This window comes from Amblyraja radiata, chromosome 1 (assembly GCF_010909765.2).
Source record: "Amblyraja radiata isolate CabotCenter1 chromosome 1, sAmbRad1.1.pri, whole genome shotgun sequence".
NCBI classification, from domain to species: Eukaryota; Metazoa; Chordata; class Chondrichthyes; order Rajiformes; family Rajidae; genus Amblyraja; species Amblyraja radiata.
The window spans coordinates 89,646,512-89,664,972 of record NC_045956.1 but is presented as its reverse complement, the minus strand read 5'-3'; the positions used below and the strand labels follow the sequence as shown (position 1 = coordinate 89,664,972).

The 18,461-nt window shown below is 40.1% G+C and overlaps 1 protein-coding gene across 3 annotated transcripts in view; it reads left to right on the top strand.

Annotated features, from left to right (window-relative positions):
- Positions 1-18,461, top strand: part of ccdc149 (coiled-coil domain containing 149) — a 113,814-nt gene that overhangs the window by 17,893 nt on the left and 77,460 nt on the right. The gene's annotated exons all lie outside the window — the stretch shown is intronic.

Here is an 18,461-nt window from a genome sequence, read left to right as displayed (position 1 = left end):
GTTATATCTCTGGATGCAGAGAAAGCATTTGATCAGGTAGAATGGCAGTATTTATACAAAGTACTCCAAAAATTTAATATGGGAGGGAATTTTATCAGATGGGTTAAATTACTATATGATAAACCAATGGCAAGAATACTAACTAATAATATATTATCTTCAAAATTTCAATTATCGAGGGGCAATAGGCAGGGCTGTGTTTTATCACCCCTGCTATTTGCACTTATGATAGAGCTGAAAGGATAAGAAGGCATCCGGATATTCAGGGATATAATACTAAGGATACTAGTAATAAAATATCACTATATGCAGATTATATACTTTTATATATTACAAACTCCCAAACGAGCATCCCGAATCTATTAAATCTAATAGAGGAATTTGGCTCTTTCTCCGGTTATAGAATAAATTGTAATAAAAGTGAAATTATGTCATTAAAACCCCAGAAAGCGAATCACCTATTAACATTTCCATTTAAAATTGCAACGGAAAAATTTAAGTATCTGGGTATTCAAGTTACTAAAAGATATAAATCATTATTTAACGCTAATTTTATACCATTATTAAATAAATTTGATTCCCTGATTAAATTTTGGAGAACGCTCCCACTGTCACTAATCGGCAGAATAAACACTATAAAAATGATAGCGCTACCACAAATAATATATTTATTCCAATCTATACCGATATATATACCAAAACACTTTAAAAAAAAATTAGATTCGAATATTTTAAATTTTATTTGGGATTATAAAGCACATAGAATTAAAAGAAATCACTTGTGCAAACCCAAAGAGGTGGGGGGGGTTTGCACTACCTAATTTTCTATACTATTATTGGGCAGTACATATTAAGAATATAATTTATTGGTTGGACAGAACTGCTCAACAGTTGTTAATGGATAAGAATGGAGAAAGAGGATTGTGCCCCCTACGATCTAGGAGCGATCATCTTTTCTCCAATAAAGCTGAATAATATGTTATATAAGAAGAATCCAATTATACAAAATACAATACGAATCTGGAAACAAATAAAATTAACTTTAAATTAAGAAACTTATCAGTGCTAACACCAATAGTGAATAACCCAGTATTTAAACCATCTGGTATGGATAAAACATATAAACAATGGGAAAGAGTGGGAATTAAAAAGGTAGGTGATTTGTATGAATTGGGAAATTTATTTTCATTTCAACAACTAAAATCAAAATTTAAATTGAATAACAATCAATATTTTAAATACCTACAGGTATGTGACTTTATGAAGAAATATATACCAAGATTCCAAAGTATAATTTTAGACCCACTGGAAGAAGTAATGAATATCAAGGCGGAGTCAAAACAATTAATATCATACTTGTATAACAGTATTTTAAACATAGAATTACCATCAACAGAGGCAATTAGAGAAGACTGGGAAAAAGAATTAATGATAAAAATCTCAAAAGAAACATGGGAAAAATATTTGATACATATACATAAATGTTCGATCAACGCTAGACATAATTTAATTCAATTTAAAATATTACATAGATTATATTATTCTAAAACTAGGTTGAATAAATTTTATCCAAATATTTCTCCCATTTGTGATAAATGTCTTTCTCAAAATGCCAATATTACGCACTCATTCGTCTCTTGTACAAAACTTTATAAATTTTGGTGTGACATATTTGATATATTCTCAAAGCTATTTAAGACAAAAATGGAACCTAATACTGAAATGATTATATTTGGAGTAAGTGGAGATGGGAACAAATTAAATACACACCAAAAACACTCCATGCAATTATGGGTTAATAACAGCAAAAAAACTTATACTTAAATTTTGGAAAAATGCTAATATACCAACATTTAAAATGTGTATTAGTAATATGCTGGACACAGCACATTTGGAAGAAATGAGACTCCTGCTAATAGACAAACAAGACCAATTCTTAAGTTGGTCCCCATTTATTGATTTCTTGGATTCATGTAGTAACATAGTATCACGAAAACTGAAAGTTTCAGGTATGGGTGAAAGATGATTTAGAATATTAAAAAATCATCTCCTTGTGGCGACTGAATAATCTCCCTCTGCTTTCCTTCTTCACTTCACTTTTTCTTTATCTGTTTTTCACTCACGCTCACTCATGTTCACTTTTCACAACCTCTTTTTCTTCTCTCTTTAAAAAAAAAAAATGGAAGTTGTACTTAGAATGTAATATGTTAACATAATTTTTGTACCAATGCATTGTACTCACTTCTAATAAATAAAAATTTAAAAAAACCCCAAAAAACCCAGAAACAGCCTCCCGGTATCAGTCCTATCCAGACCTCTCATCATTTTATATATTTTCTGTCAAGAAATTGGTCTCACCTTCTCTAATCTATCCTTGTAACTGTAGACCTTTATTTTAGGAATTATTCTCATAGATCTTTTCTGAACCGTCTCTCACGCATTCACAAACTTCTTACAATGGCACAATCAGAATTGAACACAACGCTTCAGTTGAGAGCAGAGTAATATTTTATTGTGGTGCAGCATAACTTCAATGCTTTCCTTACTCTGTTTATAGAGGCCAGTATTGCCTTTGCCCTTTCAACAGGTTTCTCAACTTGCCCGATCACTCTGAATGACTTGTTCATCCTTATCACCAGATCTCCTTGTTTCTACACTTCTTGAGAATAGTATCCTTCATTCGATATTGTCACTCCACTCTTCCTACCAAAATGTATCATCTCCTATTTCTCTGCAATAAACTTTATCTGACCATTCTACCAACTTGCTTTATCCTGCTGGAGTTTATCACTATCTTCTCCATAGTTCATAATATTGCCTAGTTGTATGTCGTCTACAAATTTAGAAATTGTGGTTTTCACTGTCATATCTAGGTCATTAATCAAAATTAAAGGAATGGCCTCAACATTAATTCCAATTGACCACCATTATTCATCTTTCTCCAGTTTGAAAAACAACCATTCATCATTGCCTTGTATTGCCTCTTACCTGAGCAACGTTGTATCCATCTTATCTCTCTGTTGCTTTTAAGCCACATGCTTCAGATTTGCTGCTCAGCCTGTTATGTGGTACTTTATCAAAAGTACACTGACCGCACCACTTCATTAACCTGGTCAACTCAATCTGTTACCTTATCAAAAAGTTACATGAAGTTGGTTGAGTACGATTTGCCCTTAATAAATTCCATGCTGGCTTGACTTAATTAATTAATTTCCTCTTAATTAATTCCTCCAGGTGACTATAAATCCTGAATTGGATCTGGGTTTCTAAAGTGTTCCCATTACTGATGTTAAACTAACTGGCCTGTAGTTGCTGGACTTATCCTTAAGGGCCTGTCCCACTATACGAGTTTACCCAAGAGCTCTCCCGAGTTTAAAAAAAAATCAAACTCGTGGTAAGTACATAGAATGTACGTAGTGGGTGTGTCGGAGCTCGGGACGTCTCTTAGCGGCTCGTAATGCTAACGGCAGGTACTCGGGAAACATGTGTAAGCTCGTGACGTTTTTTTCAATATGTTGAAAAATGTCCACGAGAGCCCCGAGTACCTACGAGAGGCTATTACCGTAATTCTCCGAGTTCGAATCAGGGGAAACTCGGGAAAACTCTTGAATTACCTCGTACAGTGGGACAGGCCCTTTACTTCCCCTTTTGAATAAGGAAGCAATGCTTGCTACTATCTGGCACCATTCCCAAAGTTAAAGAGCCTTGAAATATTATGGTCAGTGCCCCTGCAGTTCCAATCAACACATCCCTCTTCTCCATGCAAGAAGACATTTTTATTATTTATTTACCCATACAATTCTTGGAACTCTCGTTTATTTTGGCAGCTAATCTTTTCTCAAATCCTCTCTTTGTCTCCCTTATTTTAGTTTTAACTTTGACGTGGATTCTCGTTGATACTTATAGTCGAACACTTGTCACAAGCAAACATTTTTTTCTAAATCTTCCTCAGTTTCTCGTTGGTCATCCAGAGAGCTTTTTATGTTTCTTTCTTTGCTACTCATGGAATTGTGCTCAATGTATTTGAACTATCTCTTTAGCCCAACTGTCATGCAACATTTTGCCTGCTGTCCTTTGGTCACAATATGCCTGGACCAGATCCATTCTTATCCCATTGAAGCTGACCTCCCTCTAATTAGTATTAATTATACTTGAATTGATTTTGTATCAGAAAAGTCCATGAGCAGAGGTAGGTTTAATGTTATGCTTATTGCATTACAGTTACAGTTTTAATGTGTTAGGAAAACACTTAAATTTGAGAGACAAGAAATTGCAGACATTGAAATCATGAACAAAACACAAAGTGCTGATGGAACTTAATGTGTCAGGCTGCATCTGTGTAGGGACTGAACGAGTGATATTTCGGGCTGTAGCCTTCAGTCTGAAGAAAGGTTCCTGCCTGAAATGTTGTCTATTCATTCCCTCCGCAATTACTGTCTGACCCGTTGAGTTCCTCCAGCACTTCATGTTTTGCACAATGAAGCTCAAGTGTTTCCCATGGTGCAAGGGAATATGGGAGGAAGATGTATAATCAGGCCGCTAGATATACATTGAATGTCAGTGGAGGCCTGGGTGTATTCACTAATAATTAATTGCATTCTTTGAGGGACAGGATTAATACCAAATGGAGGGACATATTTCCGGTGTGAAAAATGATTTAAAACATGCTTGGACATGAATGGTTCTATTGAGTTTTGCAGAGCCAGACATGGATACAACTGACAATAGGCAAAGGGAGCATTAATGCATCATTATATATTAATTTGCAGCAACTCCTTATTGGGTCATTGTTCTTAGTTTTCATTTATCCTCCAATAACATGTGCATGTATTCAGTTACTCTGGTGCCATACATGTATCCAGGCATGTAGCTTAATTTAAAAACCTTTTGTTTTTTTTTCAAGCTTAGGCTTCTTGTACTTTATGTGTAAATGCTTTTGTCTAAATAATGTCTAGGGCAGCACGGGTACAGAGTTTGTACATTCTCCTCGTGAATGCGTGGGTATTCTCCGAGATCTTTGGTTTCCTCCCACACTCCAAAGACGTACAGGTTAATTGGCTTGGTATAAATGTAAGTTGTCCCTAGTGTGTGTAAGGTGTGGGGACCGCTGGTCGGCGCGGACTCAGTGGGCCGAACGGCCTGTTTCCACGCTGTATCTCTAAAACTAAACTAAAACTAAAACTAAATGCCTAAAGACATTAGTACACCCTAAAAGGTGGTAGCATTTTATTTGCATGCAAGCTACCCAGAAGAGTATTCCATTTTAAAGACCATCTTGTCCACGCAGGGTCCTACAACAGGAGATTTTGATGCGGGTTTCCCTACAACAGTGATGTTATCACATATATCACTGACTCGGAAGTCATGTTGGTCTTGCAAGGTTGTCTCACATTAGGAGTTCCTTGTCAAATTTCTTGATTTATTTGTTTTGAGCTGGATTTGATCGGAGATACGATTACTTCGGGTAATTTGGGAAAAAAGTGCAGTATTTTAAGATACAATTTCTAGGTAATATTTACCGACACTGCTGTAGTAAATGTCGATGGGTTATTGAGTGATCATTGTAGAGTTAAGATGGGTTTGCCATTTTCTGAAGATCAAAAGTATCAGCACATTTTACTACCCAGAGGTATTTAAATTTTGTTTATCCTTATTATTTGCTGCATGAATTATAGTGCAACATTAATAAAGTCCAAACATACAGTGCCCTCCATAATGTTTGGGACAAAGACCCATCATTTATTTATTTGCCTCTGTACTCCACAATTTGAGATTTGTAATAGAAAAAATCACATAGAAACATAGACATAGAAAATAGGTGCAGGAGTAGGCCATTCGGTCCTTCGAGCCTGCACCTCCATTCAATATGATCATGGCTGATCATCCAACTCAGTATCCTGTACCTGCCTTCTCTCCATACCCCCTGATCCCTTTAGCCGCAAGGTTCACATCTAACTCCATCTTAAATATAGCCAATGAACTGACCTCAACTACCTTCTGTGGCAGAGAATTCACCACTCTCTGTGTAAAAAATGATTTTCTCATCTCGGTCCTAAAAGACGCCCTTATCCTTAAACTGTGACCCCTTGTTCTGGACTTCCCCAACATTGGGAATAATCTTCCTGCATCTAGCCTGTCCAACCCCTTAAGAATTTTGTAAGTTTCTATAAGATCCCCCCTCAATCTTCTAAATTCTAGCGAGTACAAGCCGCGTCTATCCAGTCTTTCTTCATATGATAGTCCTGCCATCCCAGGAATCAGTCTGGTGAACCTTCTCTGTACTCCCTCTATGGCAAGATGATATGTGGTTAATGTGTACATTGTCAGATTTTATTAAAGGCTATTTTTATACATTTTGGTTTCACCATGTAGAAAGTACAGCTGTGTTTATGCATAGTCCCCCAATTTCAGGGCACCATAATGTTTGGGACACATGGCTTCACAGGCATGTTTAATTGCCTCCTTAATGCAGGTATAAGAGAACTCTCAGCACCTAGTCTTTCGTCCAGTCTTTCCATCACCTTTGGCAACTTTTATTGCTGTTTATAAACATGAGGACCAAAGTTGTGCCAATGAAAGTCAAAGAAGCCATTATGAGTCTGAGAACCAAGAATAAAACTGTTAGAGACATCAGCCAAACCTTCGGCTTACCAAAATCAACAGTTTGGAACAATGAGCTTACTAATTGCAAAGGGACTGGCAGGCCAAGGAAGACCTCCACAGCTGATGACCGAAGAATTCTCTCTATAATAAAGAAAAGCCCCAAACACCTGTCCGACAGATCAGAAACACTCTTCAGGAGTCAGGTGTGGATTTGTCAATGACCACTGTCTGCAGAAGACTTCATGAACAGAAATACAGAGGCTACACTGCAAGATGCAAAACACTGGTTAGCCGTAAAAATAGGATGGCCAGGTTACAGTTTGCCAAGAAGTACTTAAAAGAGCAACCACAGTTCTGGGAAAAGGTCTTGACAAATGAGACAAAGTTTAACTTATTTAAGAGTGATGGCAGGAGCAAAGTATGGAGGAGAGAAGGAACTGCCCAAGATCCAAAGCATACCACCTCATCTGTGAAACATGGTGGTGGGGGTGTTATGGCCTGGGCATGTATGGCTGCTAAAGGTACTGGCTCACCTATCTTCATTGATGATACAACTGCTGATGGTAGTAGCATAATGAATTCTGAAGTGTATAGACACATCCTATCTGCTCAAGTTCAAACAAATGCCTCAAAACTCATTGGCCGGCGGTTCATTCTGCAGCAAGACAATGATCCCAAACCAAAATGTATAAAAATAGCCTTTAATAAAATCTGACAAAGTGCACTTTAACCACATGTGATTTTTTTTTTCTATTACAAATCTCAAATTGTGGAGTACAGAGGCAAATAAATAAATGATGGGTCTTTGTCCCAAACATTATTGAGGGCACTGTATGTTCCATATTTATTAACAGAAATACTTCTCCAGCTATTTTTTGATAAATGCTGCTAGAATATGTGTTTTGGGAAGAAAAATATCGCCAAGTATACAAAATGTTTCTGTCGCAGAAATGCTGTTTAAAACATTTTAAGCCTGATAGTTGTAGGTCTATTATTTTGCAGTATCGATATTTACTATGTAATCTCTCAAATACGTAATTATTTTGAAAAAATTCTATCCAACGAGTTTTTCAAGTTTATTGCATATAGATGTGATGGAGCATCTTGTTTCTATGATAAACTGGGGTTGTTTGAACAAATGCTTTCTGTAATCTGAGTCTGAAGGTCTGTGGGCTCAGCATTTGCGCTGGGTGCCGCATTTACTTTCTTTGTCAATCTCCCTCCGGTGTGCAGTTAACAAGTGCACAGATCTATATACATGACTGCTAAACCTGTTTGGACCTCTTCTCCTTCCCGCATTTTGGCATTTACCCTAATCTGTCGTTTTCTAGTCCAAATAGCTAGTTGTCATTGGCATAATCTACTGATAATCCTTTGTGATGTTGGACTTGCCTTGACACTGCCTACAGTGCCTCACACAGTCATGCCATTCCCAGAGCAGTTTATGAATATGGTGAATAATTGCAAACACATTACAAGGTCTTGCATTACCCTGTCCAGTAATTTAATCATCTCCAAAACCCAATCTTCATATGTGTGACCTACTCTTTTACAGATTCATTCTGACGGGTCTATGATAAGGTGAATATTTTCATGGTAGATCACTTTGGATTTAGTTATGGATTCCAGTTATTTCCTAGGAACTGATGATTAGCTGATTAGCTAGCACAGCAAATGTGCAGTTTTCCAATCTAAAGTAATGGGCTTTGAATCAAGAGAAGTTTGGAAGATTATAATTATCTATAACTTTCTCATACTTCCTCTAAAACCATGGGAGGAATTCATCTTCTCCAGGGGATGTCATTCTAGTTATTTTATCTTGATAAAATTTGCAAATCTTTACGTGATTCATACTATTTTTATTTGCTATTTCATTGTTATCCTTAGTGAATTTCCTTACATAATCCTTTTTTGTATCTTTTGCCATTTGTTTTTTACCTCTCTTTGTATCTCCCTTTACCGTGGAAGACAATAAAATTCCATGCATAGCAGAACCATTGAATTGTACAGCATAGGAATGGTCAGCCCACCTCGTCTATGCGGACCATGAAGCCAGTCCATGATCATCCCATTTGCTTGCACTATATCCGTATTCCTCAATGCCTTTCCTATCTCAATACTTGTCTAAATACTTTTTAAATGTTATAGTTGTATCTTCCGTTCTGGCAGCTCATTCCACATATTCACCATCATCTGTGAAAAATGTGCCCCTCAGATCTCCTTTAAATTTTTCCCCTCTAATCTTAAACCAGTGCCCTCTAGTTCTGAACTCCCCTTCCCTGGGGAAAAAGATTCTGTCCATCTCGCATAATTTTATAAACCTCTACAAGGTCACCCCTCAACCTCAAATCTTTCTTTATATTGAATGCCCTCCATTCCAGGCAACATCCTGCTAAATCTCTTGGCTGGCATCATGTAGCAATATCTTTGCGACTTTCCATTACTTTCCTCTTTCTGTACTTAAAAAGCTTCCTCCAACATGCAATAATATTATTCTGCTCAACATCTCTGTGTTATGGGTTATTCAGAAGCTATAGAATTATGGAGATAGGAAGCATTAAGACAAACAAGAACCAGTCTTCAATATACAAAACCTGTTGTAATTGCAAACAGCAAGGAGTTGGAACTTACAAGGACAACTTTGTAAACAAAACAATACTGTCTAAAGAGTCCAGACTGCCGGCTCACAACAGGAGACTGCTCAATTTGTAAAATGACATGTGTATGAGACATTATCATGTGCATCCACCAAATGTAATAACAAAGGCATATGTTAACCTGCACCCTCAGTTAAGTTAAGGGCCTGTCCCACGAGCATGCGACTGCACGCGGCAAGCACGACCTAACGTGGTCGCTTGAGCCGTACGGCCTCGCGGGGCCGGTCCCACTTCGATCGCCGGAGCCGTATGGAGTTGTGCGGAGCTGGTCCCGACATCGCGTGGGGCTCCGAAAAACTGACACTGTCCAAAAATTCCACGCGGCAACGGCCTGCCGGCCCGCAGCCGCTTTGAGGCCGTACGCAGCATCTTGACGCCGTACGCAGCATCTTGACGGCGTACGCCTTCGCTCGAACTTCACGTCAACTCGTACGGGATCACTCGACCTCTGCGCGGCCCCCGCTTCCGGTTTGGTCGCGCTCGCCGCATGCAGTCGCATGCTGGTGTGACAGGCCCTGTACAGGGATCACTCGACCTCCACGCGGCCCCCGCTTCCGGTTTGGTCGTACTTGCCGCATGCAGTCGCATGCTCGTGGGACAGGCCCTTTATTCTGTGTAAGAAGGAACTGCAGATGCTGGTTTATACCAAAGATAGACATAAAATGCTGGAGTAACTCAGCAGGTTAGGCAGCATTTCTGGAGAAAAGGAATAGGTGACAGCTCCTAGACCAGATTTATTTTGTCACTTGGCACATCAAACATGGTGGTAGGCATCTTTGCTCTATCAATAATTGGGAAATTTGTGTCCCCAGAGATTCAGCTCTCACAACACTACTTCTGTGTTCTCATGCTCAAAAGCTTTTAGTTCAGTGAATTACTTTGTTCCAGCAAAGGTGCTTGGATACATGGAGATATCTCTCAGTTATGGCGCGCTACCACAGTCAGAATATAACAATGGAATCATTGGTCAAACGTAAAATATTGAAATAAACAGCGTCATTGTGGCTATTGAAATTAACTCGAATCACCTGCTATTATCTTTGATCTTAAGCGTATAAAAATGTGGTGTACTTTGAGTTTGAGAGATGCTGCTGAGTGGGCCTCCATGAAAGTGTCTGGTTGTCATGATGAATTTCCACGTCTACTAGTTGCTCCAGTCTCTCAAGTGACTTAGTCAAAGTCACAACATTCACTATTATTTGAAATCCTTCCTGTAGTGTGGCAACCAGAACTGTTAAAAATACTCCAAGTGCAATCTAACCAATGTTTTCCTCAATTGCAACATGATGTCCCAAGTCTTTTACTCAATGCTCAGTCTTTGAAGGCAACTATACCAAATGTCTTCTTCACTACCCCATCTGCCTGTGTCATCATGTCAGTGAGTAATAGACTTATACCCCGAGGTCCCTGTGTACATAACACATTACTGCCATTTATTGTATATGTACTTCCAAAATTTGACTTCCCAAAGTACATTGCTTCATATTTGTCTGGATTTAACTCCTACTGCCACTGCTCTACTCAACTTTCCGGCTATTCCGTGGTCTGCTATATGCTTAGACAACTTATTTGGCAATCTATGCTTCCACCATTATCAATAGACAATAGGTGCGGGAGTAGGTCATTCGGCCCTTTGAGCCAGCACCTCCATTCAATGTGATCATGGCTGATCATCCACAATCCCGTTCCTGCCTTCTCTCCATATCCCTTAACTCTGCTCTCCCTAAGAGCTCTATCTAACTCTAACAAAATCCACGTAACTTGCACATTTATGATCAAACCACCTACATTCTCATCCAAGTCATATGTTACAAACACTAAAGGTCCCATTACAAATCCTTGTGGCACATCACTTGTTAGAGACTTACCACCAGCAAAACACCCATCCACTTTAGCCTCTTATCAACAAGCAAATATTGGACGAAGGAAATAGGCAACGATTCGGGCCGAAACGTTGCCTATTTCCTTCGCTCCATAGATGCTGCTGCACCTGCTGAGTTTCTCAAGCACTTTTGTCTACCTTCAATTTTCCAGCATCTGCAGTTCCTTCATAAACACAAGCAAATATTGGATCCAGTTTCCAATACAATTTGGATATTGTATGCCTTAACCTTATGGATCGGTCTACCATGCGATATCGTGTTAAAAGCTCAGTGAAGTCCTTGTAAACCACATCTACCTTTACTGCCCTCATTAAGTTTCTTATCGATCAAAAAAATATATATATATTTAAATAATTAGTAACAGCAGTGAAGATGTTAATGGGCTGCATCCTAGCGTCTTACAAGGAGTAGCTACAAAAATATGTATCATTGGAATTGAATTTCAGACACCCTCCATAATTTTGAATAGTTGCCATCATTTTAAAGGGATCAAACTCGAATATGCTAAATGATGAAATGAGAGAGTGAAAAAATGGTGAACTATAGAGCACGTAGCCTGACATAAGTAGAGGGAATGCTGCAATCGAATTTTATGAGTAAAACAACCTAACATGTGAAAAATAGTTGCATCATGGTTGAAGAGTGAATGCAGACTGATTATTTTTTAAATCTGAAGTTGTAACTTCAGAATAGATAAGGGGGAAATAATAGAAGTAGAAGTATTTGGATTTATAAAATGCATTTATTGAGGCACTGTACCAGAAATTGTTATGGCTCTTGGGTCCTCTGTGCAATGGCGTGGATTATGGATTAATTAACATGCTAAATTATTTTTCATTGGCACGTTTTAACCTATGAGGTAGAAAGAGGATTAATGCTTGGGCATCAGTGCTTGCAATCTAAGTCAATGACATAGACAAGGTGAATTGATTGTAAAGCATGCAAAGCTAGGTAGAAGAGAAAGAATGGAGGTTGGAAAGGAATGTGGAAACATTACCTGCATGTGCAAGACTGGTGGATGGAGTACAAAATGATTAAAGCTTTGATAAGATCACACTTTGGGTATAATTTGCTGTTCTCAGTTCTGATGTCCTTACTTAAAGAAGAGTACATTGGCTTTAGAGGGTGTCTAGTGAAGCTTCATGAGACTTTTGTGGGATTAAGAGAATTATCCTTTGAAGCGGTCTAGACAAGATCTATATTCTCTACAAAGTAAAAGAACAGCGGGTGATAGAGCACTGCACAAGATTCTTGTGATTTGTCAGGGAAGAGGTTGAGGAGTCCACAGCAGAGGTTCCCAAACTTTTCTTTATGACACAAGCCTTCCAGATTTACCAGCTTCCAAGTATCTGATGAGACGACATTTTATATTTTAACTTCTTAAATTATCATCTGCCTGTCACCACAGAGAATCATCTTCTTACAAACCTTACCCTGCCATACCCCCATTTCTCAATCCACTACCATTACACAAATGTTCACGTTTACCCTATAGAAACATCAAGTGTTTCCAGAGAGTACTCCAGTATAGTTTGGCAATCCTGTCACATAATTTCAGAGGAAGAATTGAGATATAAAGAAATGAAGAAATTCCTCATCCTGAGGGGTCGTAGACGTTTGGCTGTTGAGTATATTTCAAGGCCACGATCAATTATTTTTTAAATACTAAGGACTTCAGGAGATGTGGGGGAAAGTGAGGAAGAGTGGAAGATGGAAGTCAGAGGATGAATATTCTGAAGCGTGACTTTAGAGAGCTCGGAAAAGTGCTGATAAGCAGGACCTCCAGGGTGGTTATCTCCGGTTTGCTTCCAGTTCCTCGTGCTGGCGAGAGCAGGAACAGGGAGATATGGGACCTGAATGTGTGGCTGAGGAACTGGTGCAGGGGGCAGGGATTTAGATTCTTAGATCACTGGGATCTGTTTTGGAGTAAGGGGGAACTGTACAAAAGGGACGGATTGCACCTTCACAGGTGGGGGACCGGCATTCTGGCAGGCAGGTTTGCCACTGCGACACAAGTGGTTTTAAACTAAATAAGGGCGGGGGGGGGTGGGGGGGGGTGACAAATGAGATAGTCGAGGATGGAGTTGAAGGGAAAGGGAGTAAAGGGATAGTTAATGACCCCAGAATTAACGGGAAAGAAAGCTCACAAAGGGATAGGAGAGTATGGCCAAGTGTAATGGGGGTCGATGTGAAAGGTGAGATGTGTAAGGAATTAAAAGTATTGTATTTGGATGTGCGAAGTATAAGAAGTAAAGTAGATGAGCTTGAGGCTCAGTTAGAGGTTGGTAGATATGACATTGTGGGGATTACCGAGACGTGGCTGCAGGAGGATCGGGCCTGGGAACTTAATATTCAGGGTTATACATCCTAAGAACAGGCAGGTGGGCAGAGGAGGGGGGGTAGCTCTGCTGGTGAGGGATGGAATTCAGTCCCTTGAGAGGAAAGACATAGGGACTGACGAGGTTGTGTCACTGTGGATTGAGTTGAGGAATTGCAAAGGCAAGAAGACACTAATCGGTGTTATCTACATATCCCCAAATAGTAGCCCGGATGTAGGGTGTAAGTTGCAGCAGGAGTTAAAACTGGCATGTAACAAAGGTAATGCCATTGTGGTGTTGGGGGATTTCAATATGTAGGTAGACTGGGAAAATCAGGTTGGTTCAGGACCCCAAGAAAGAGAGTTTGTAGAGTGCCTCCGAGATGGATTCTTAGAGCAGCTTGTAATGGAGCCGACCAGAGAAAAGGCAATTCTGGATTTAGTGTTGTCCAATGAACCAGATTTGATAAGAGAACTTGAGGTAAAGGAACCGCTTGGAGGTAGTGATCATAATATGATTAGTTTTAATCTGCAATTTGGGAACGAGAAGGTTAAATCGGAAGTGTCAGTGATGCAGTTGAACAAAATGTGGCTATGAAGGCATGAGAGAGGAGCTGGTCAAGGTAGACTGGAAAGGGATCCGAGCAGGAATGACGGTGGAACAGCAATGGCAGGAATTTCTGGGCATAATCTGGAAGACCCAGGATCATTTCATTCCAAAAAGGAAGAAGGATTCTAAGGGGAATAGGAGGCAACCGTGACTGACAAGAGAAGTTAGGGATAGAATAAAACTAAAAGAAAAGATGTATAACACAGCAAAGAGTAGCCGGAAGCCAGAGAATTGGGAAACTTTCATAGTACAACAGAAGGAAACAAAACGGGCAATATGGGCTGAAAAGATGAAATACGATGGGAACTGGCCAGGAATGTAAAGAAGGACTGTAAAAGCTTCTTTAGATATGTTAAGGGGAAAAGAATAGCAAAGTCAAATGTGGGTCCCTTGAAGGCAGACGTGTGTGAAATTTATTATGGGGCAAAAAGGAAATGGCAGAAGAGTTGAATAGGTACTTCGGATCTGTCTTCACTAAGGAAGACACAAACAATCTCCCAGAAGTACTGGAGGACAGAGGATCTAAGGGGGTAGAGGAAATGAAAAATGTTTTCTTTAGGCGAGAAGTAGTATTGGGTAGGCTAATGGGACTGATAAATCCCCTGGGCCTGATGGTCTGCATCCCAGGGTCCTCAGGGAGGTGGCTCTAGAAATAGTGGACGCATTGGTGATCATTTTCCAATGTTCAATAGATTCAGGATCTGTTCCTGTGGATTGGAGGAAAGCTAATGTTATCCCACTTCTCAAGAAAGGAGCGAGAGAGAAAACGGGGAATTACAGACCAGTTAGCCTGACTTCGGTGGTGGGAAAGATGCTGGAGTCAATTATTAAAGAGGTAATAATGGGGCATTGGATAGCAGTAAAAGGATTAGTCCAAGTCAGCATGGATTTATGAAAGGGAAATCATGCTTGACTAATCTTCTGGAATTTTTCGAGGATGTGACACATAAAATGGATGAAGGGGGGCCAGTGGATGTAGTGTATCAAGACTTTCAGAAAGCCTTTGATAAGGTCCTGTACAAGAGACTGGTGACTAAAATTAGAGCACATGGTATTGGGGGTAGGGTGTTGACATGGATAGAAAATTGGTTGGCGGACAGGAAGCAAAGAGTAGGAGTGAACGGGTCCTTTTCAGAATGGCAGGCAGTGGTGAGTGGAGTGCCGCAAGGCTCGGTGTTGGGGCCGCAACTGTTTACCATATATATTAATGATTTGGTAGAGGAAATTAGGAGCAACACAAGCAAGTTTGCAGATGACACAAAGCTGGGTGGCAGTGTGAACTGTGAAGAGGATGTTAGGAGGTTGCAGGGTGACTTGGACAGGTTTAGTGAGTGGGCAGATGCCTGGTAGATGCAGTATAATATAAATAAATGTGAGGTTATCCACTTTGGTGGCAAAAACAAAGGGGCTGATTATTATCTCAATGGGGTTAGGTTAGGTAAGGGAGAGGTACAGCGAGACCTGGGTGTCCTTGTACACTGAAAGTTGACTTGCAGGTACAGCAGGCATTAAAGAAAGCTAATGGAATGTTGGCCTTCATAACAAGAAGATTTCAGTATAGGAGTTGTATAGGGCTCTGATGAGACCACATCTGGAGTATTGTGTACAGTTTTGGTCTCCTAATTTGAGGAAGGACATCCTTGTGATTGAGGCAGTGCAGCATAGGTTCACGAGATTGATCCCTGGGATGGCGGGACTGTCATGTGAGGAAAGATTGAAAAGACTAGGCTTGTATTCACTGGAGTTTAGAAGGCTGAGGGGGCATCTTATAGAAACATATAAAATTATAAAAGGACTGGACAAGCTAGATGCAGGAAAAATGTTCCCAATGTTGGGGAGCCCAGAACCAGGGGCCACAGTCTTAGAATAAAGGGGAGGCCATTTAAGAGTGAGGTGAGAGAAAAAACGTTTTCTCCCAGAGAGTTGTGAATTTGTGGAATTCCCTGCCACAGAGGGCAGTGGAGGCCAAGTCACTGGATGGATTTGAGAGAGAGTTAGATAGAGCTCTAGGGGCTAGTGGAATCAAGGGATATGGGGAGAAGGCAGGCACGGGTTATTGATAGGGGACGATCAGCCATGATCACAATGAATGGTGGTGCTCGCTCGAACGGCCGAATGGCCTCCTCCTGCACCTATTTTCTATGTTTCTCTATGAGTTGAAGTACAAGATCAGAGGTGATCTTATTGAATGGCAAAGTATTCACGAATGGTGGGATGAGCCACTCCTGGTCTCATTTCTAGTGTTCTTATTGATCAAATAGATGACAGCTGAATCACAATAATGTCAACAGTGTACTGGAGCTGTTCAGTATGCCTGCATGCATCACCATATAGTATAATATCTAATCAGCCAAGCTTGGTGAGTATAGATTTTTTTCGCTGTCTTGGCCCTCTATCTAAATTAACTTTATAGCCGTGTAGAAATGGTAATGAGACTCTGTTACAGTGGTTGGTCAAGTAAATTGATGTTCATTAAATAGAATGTTTTACTGTGTTTGAATAAAGAATTATGGACACGCAGGAGTGATTGCAACGCAGGAATCCCATCAAAACTCTTCTGATATTTCCTTGAAGCAGGAGTTTGAAGCTTGAATGGGTTTTAGCCTTCATTTTGAACCCCATGATTTTCCATTGTTATTCCGTTGTACGAGCAGACAACAGATGGAATGAGTCTGCTGGCTTCTACATCCATTGGGGGCATGGTGATTTCACAGTCGGGAATTAATTACTCCAGGCTTCTCACGGAATGATCAAGAATTAATTAACACAATTTATTACAGTAGTTGTATTGTGTGAATTGAAAGAGTGAGCGAACGTCATTTACCAACTTTCAGTCTTGCTAATCTGCAATTGAAAAATACAAACCCTCTGACTTTTGACACAAGGATTCAGTGAAATCTCCTTCCCATTTTTCTCCTATTTTTGAAAAAAAAAGAGTAGTCTGAATGAACTCTATACCAGCCGGAGATTTTAAACTAGTATGAGTTATAGATTCATGGAGTGTGGAAACAGGCCCTTCGGCACAACTAGCCCACTCCGATCAACATGCCATATCTACACGAGTCCCACCTGCCCCCGCTTGGCCCATAACCCTCAACACCTGTCTTATTCATCTTCCTATCCAATTGTCTATTTCATGTTGTCATAGAACCTGCCTCAACTACCTCCTCCAGTAGCTCGTTCCACACACCCACCGCCCTTTGTGTAATAAAGTTAGCCCTCAGGTTCCTGTTAAATCTTTCACCCCTCACTTTAAACCTGTATCCCTTGGTTCTCGATTACCCAACTCCGGCAAAAGACTGTGCATTTCCCTGAGCTATTCTGGTTATATAGTCCATGAGATATTGTGGATGAAAAATCAACGCACATCCACTGTATCTGCAGCCTGACAGGGTCTGAAATTGACATGAAATTTAGGCTGAATTTCAACCGTGTGTGTGAGATTTTGTGCGCGTTGTAAGGATCACAGTGCCAGATCTGATGATTGTAAGGCCAAGTTCGTGGGTGGGTTCGTGGGGGACTGATCAAAGGATGTCCTTTCTTCTTCCCCTGTGGAGGTGAGGTGGGATGTACATGGCCCAGTGGTAGCCAGGCCTGCCTGGGTACTTGGAAAGTAAAATTAAAATAATTGTGACCACTCACCATTCCCTGCTTTTTTCAAGGTGGTGGAGGGAACAGGTGTTTGAGTATTTACAGAGATCCTGCGCTGCTCATTTCTCTTCCTTACCATCAGTATGTTACCAACATTAGAAGGGCAGGCATTCTCAGTGATTGGCATAGGAATTTAAAAATCATCCCTTGAAATTGCTCCCTCTTGACCTGGAGAAAATTCGATTTGTTTAATGGAAACATTAGTGGGTACATCCCAGCATTTAGCTTGGGTGTGCACTAACCGCCTATCATCTGTCTCTAGATGTTTTGTGCGTATGTGCTGAAGGCTTCGTTGATATTAGGTGCATTTGATTTTCTGTGACGTGGCACCGGTTTCAGGAATAAAAATGAGGGCAAGTGTTGCAGCATTTGAGGAAAATGTACTAGGATATTATTTCAAAAGGGCAGCACAGTGGCATATCAGGTAGAGCTGCTGATTCACAGCCAGAGACCCGGGTTCGATGCTGACCACTCGTGTTGTTCGTGTAGAATTTGAATGTTCTGTCGGTAACCGTGTCGGTCTCCTCCGGGTGCTCAAGTTTCATCCCATATCCCAAATATGTGCGGGTTTGTAGGTTAATTGACCTCTTGTAAAAATGCCCCTGATGTGTCGGGAATGGATGAGATGGTGGGATAATGGTGAACGGATGGATGATGATTAGTGTGGACTCGACGGGTCGAAGGGCCTATGTTCATGTTGTATCTCTAAACTAAACAAAATATTTTAGTAGATAAAATAA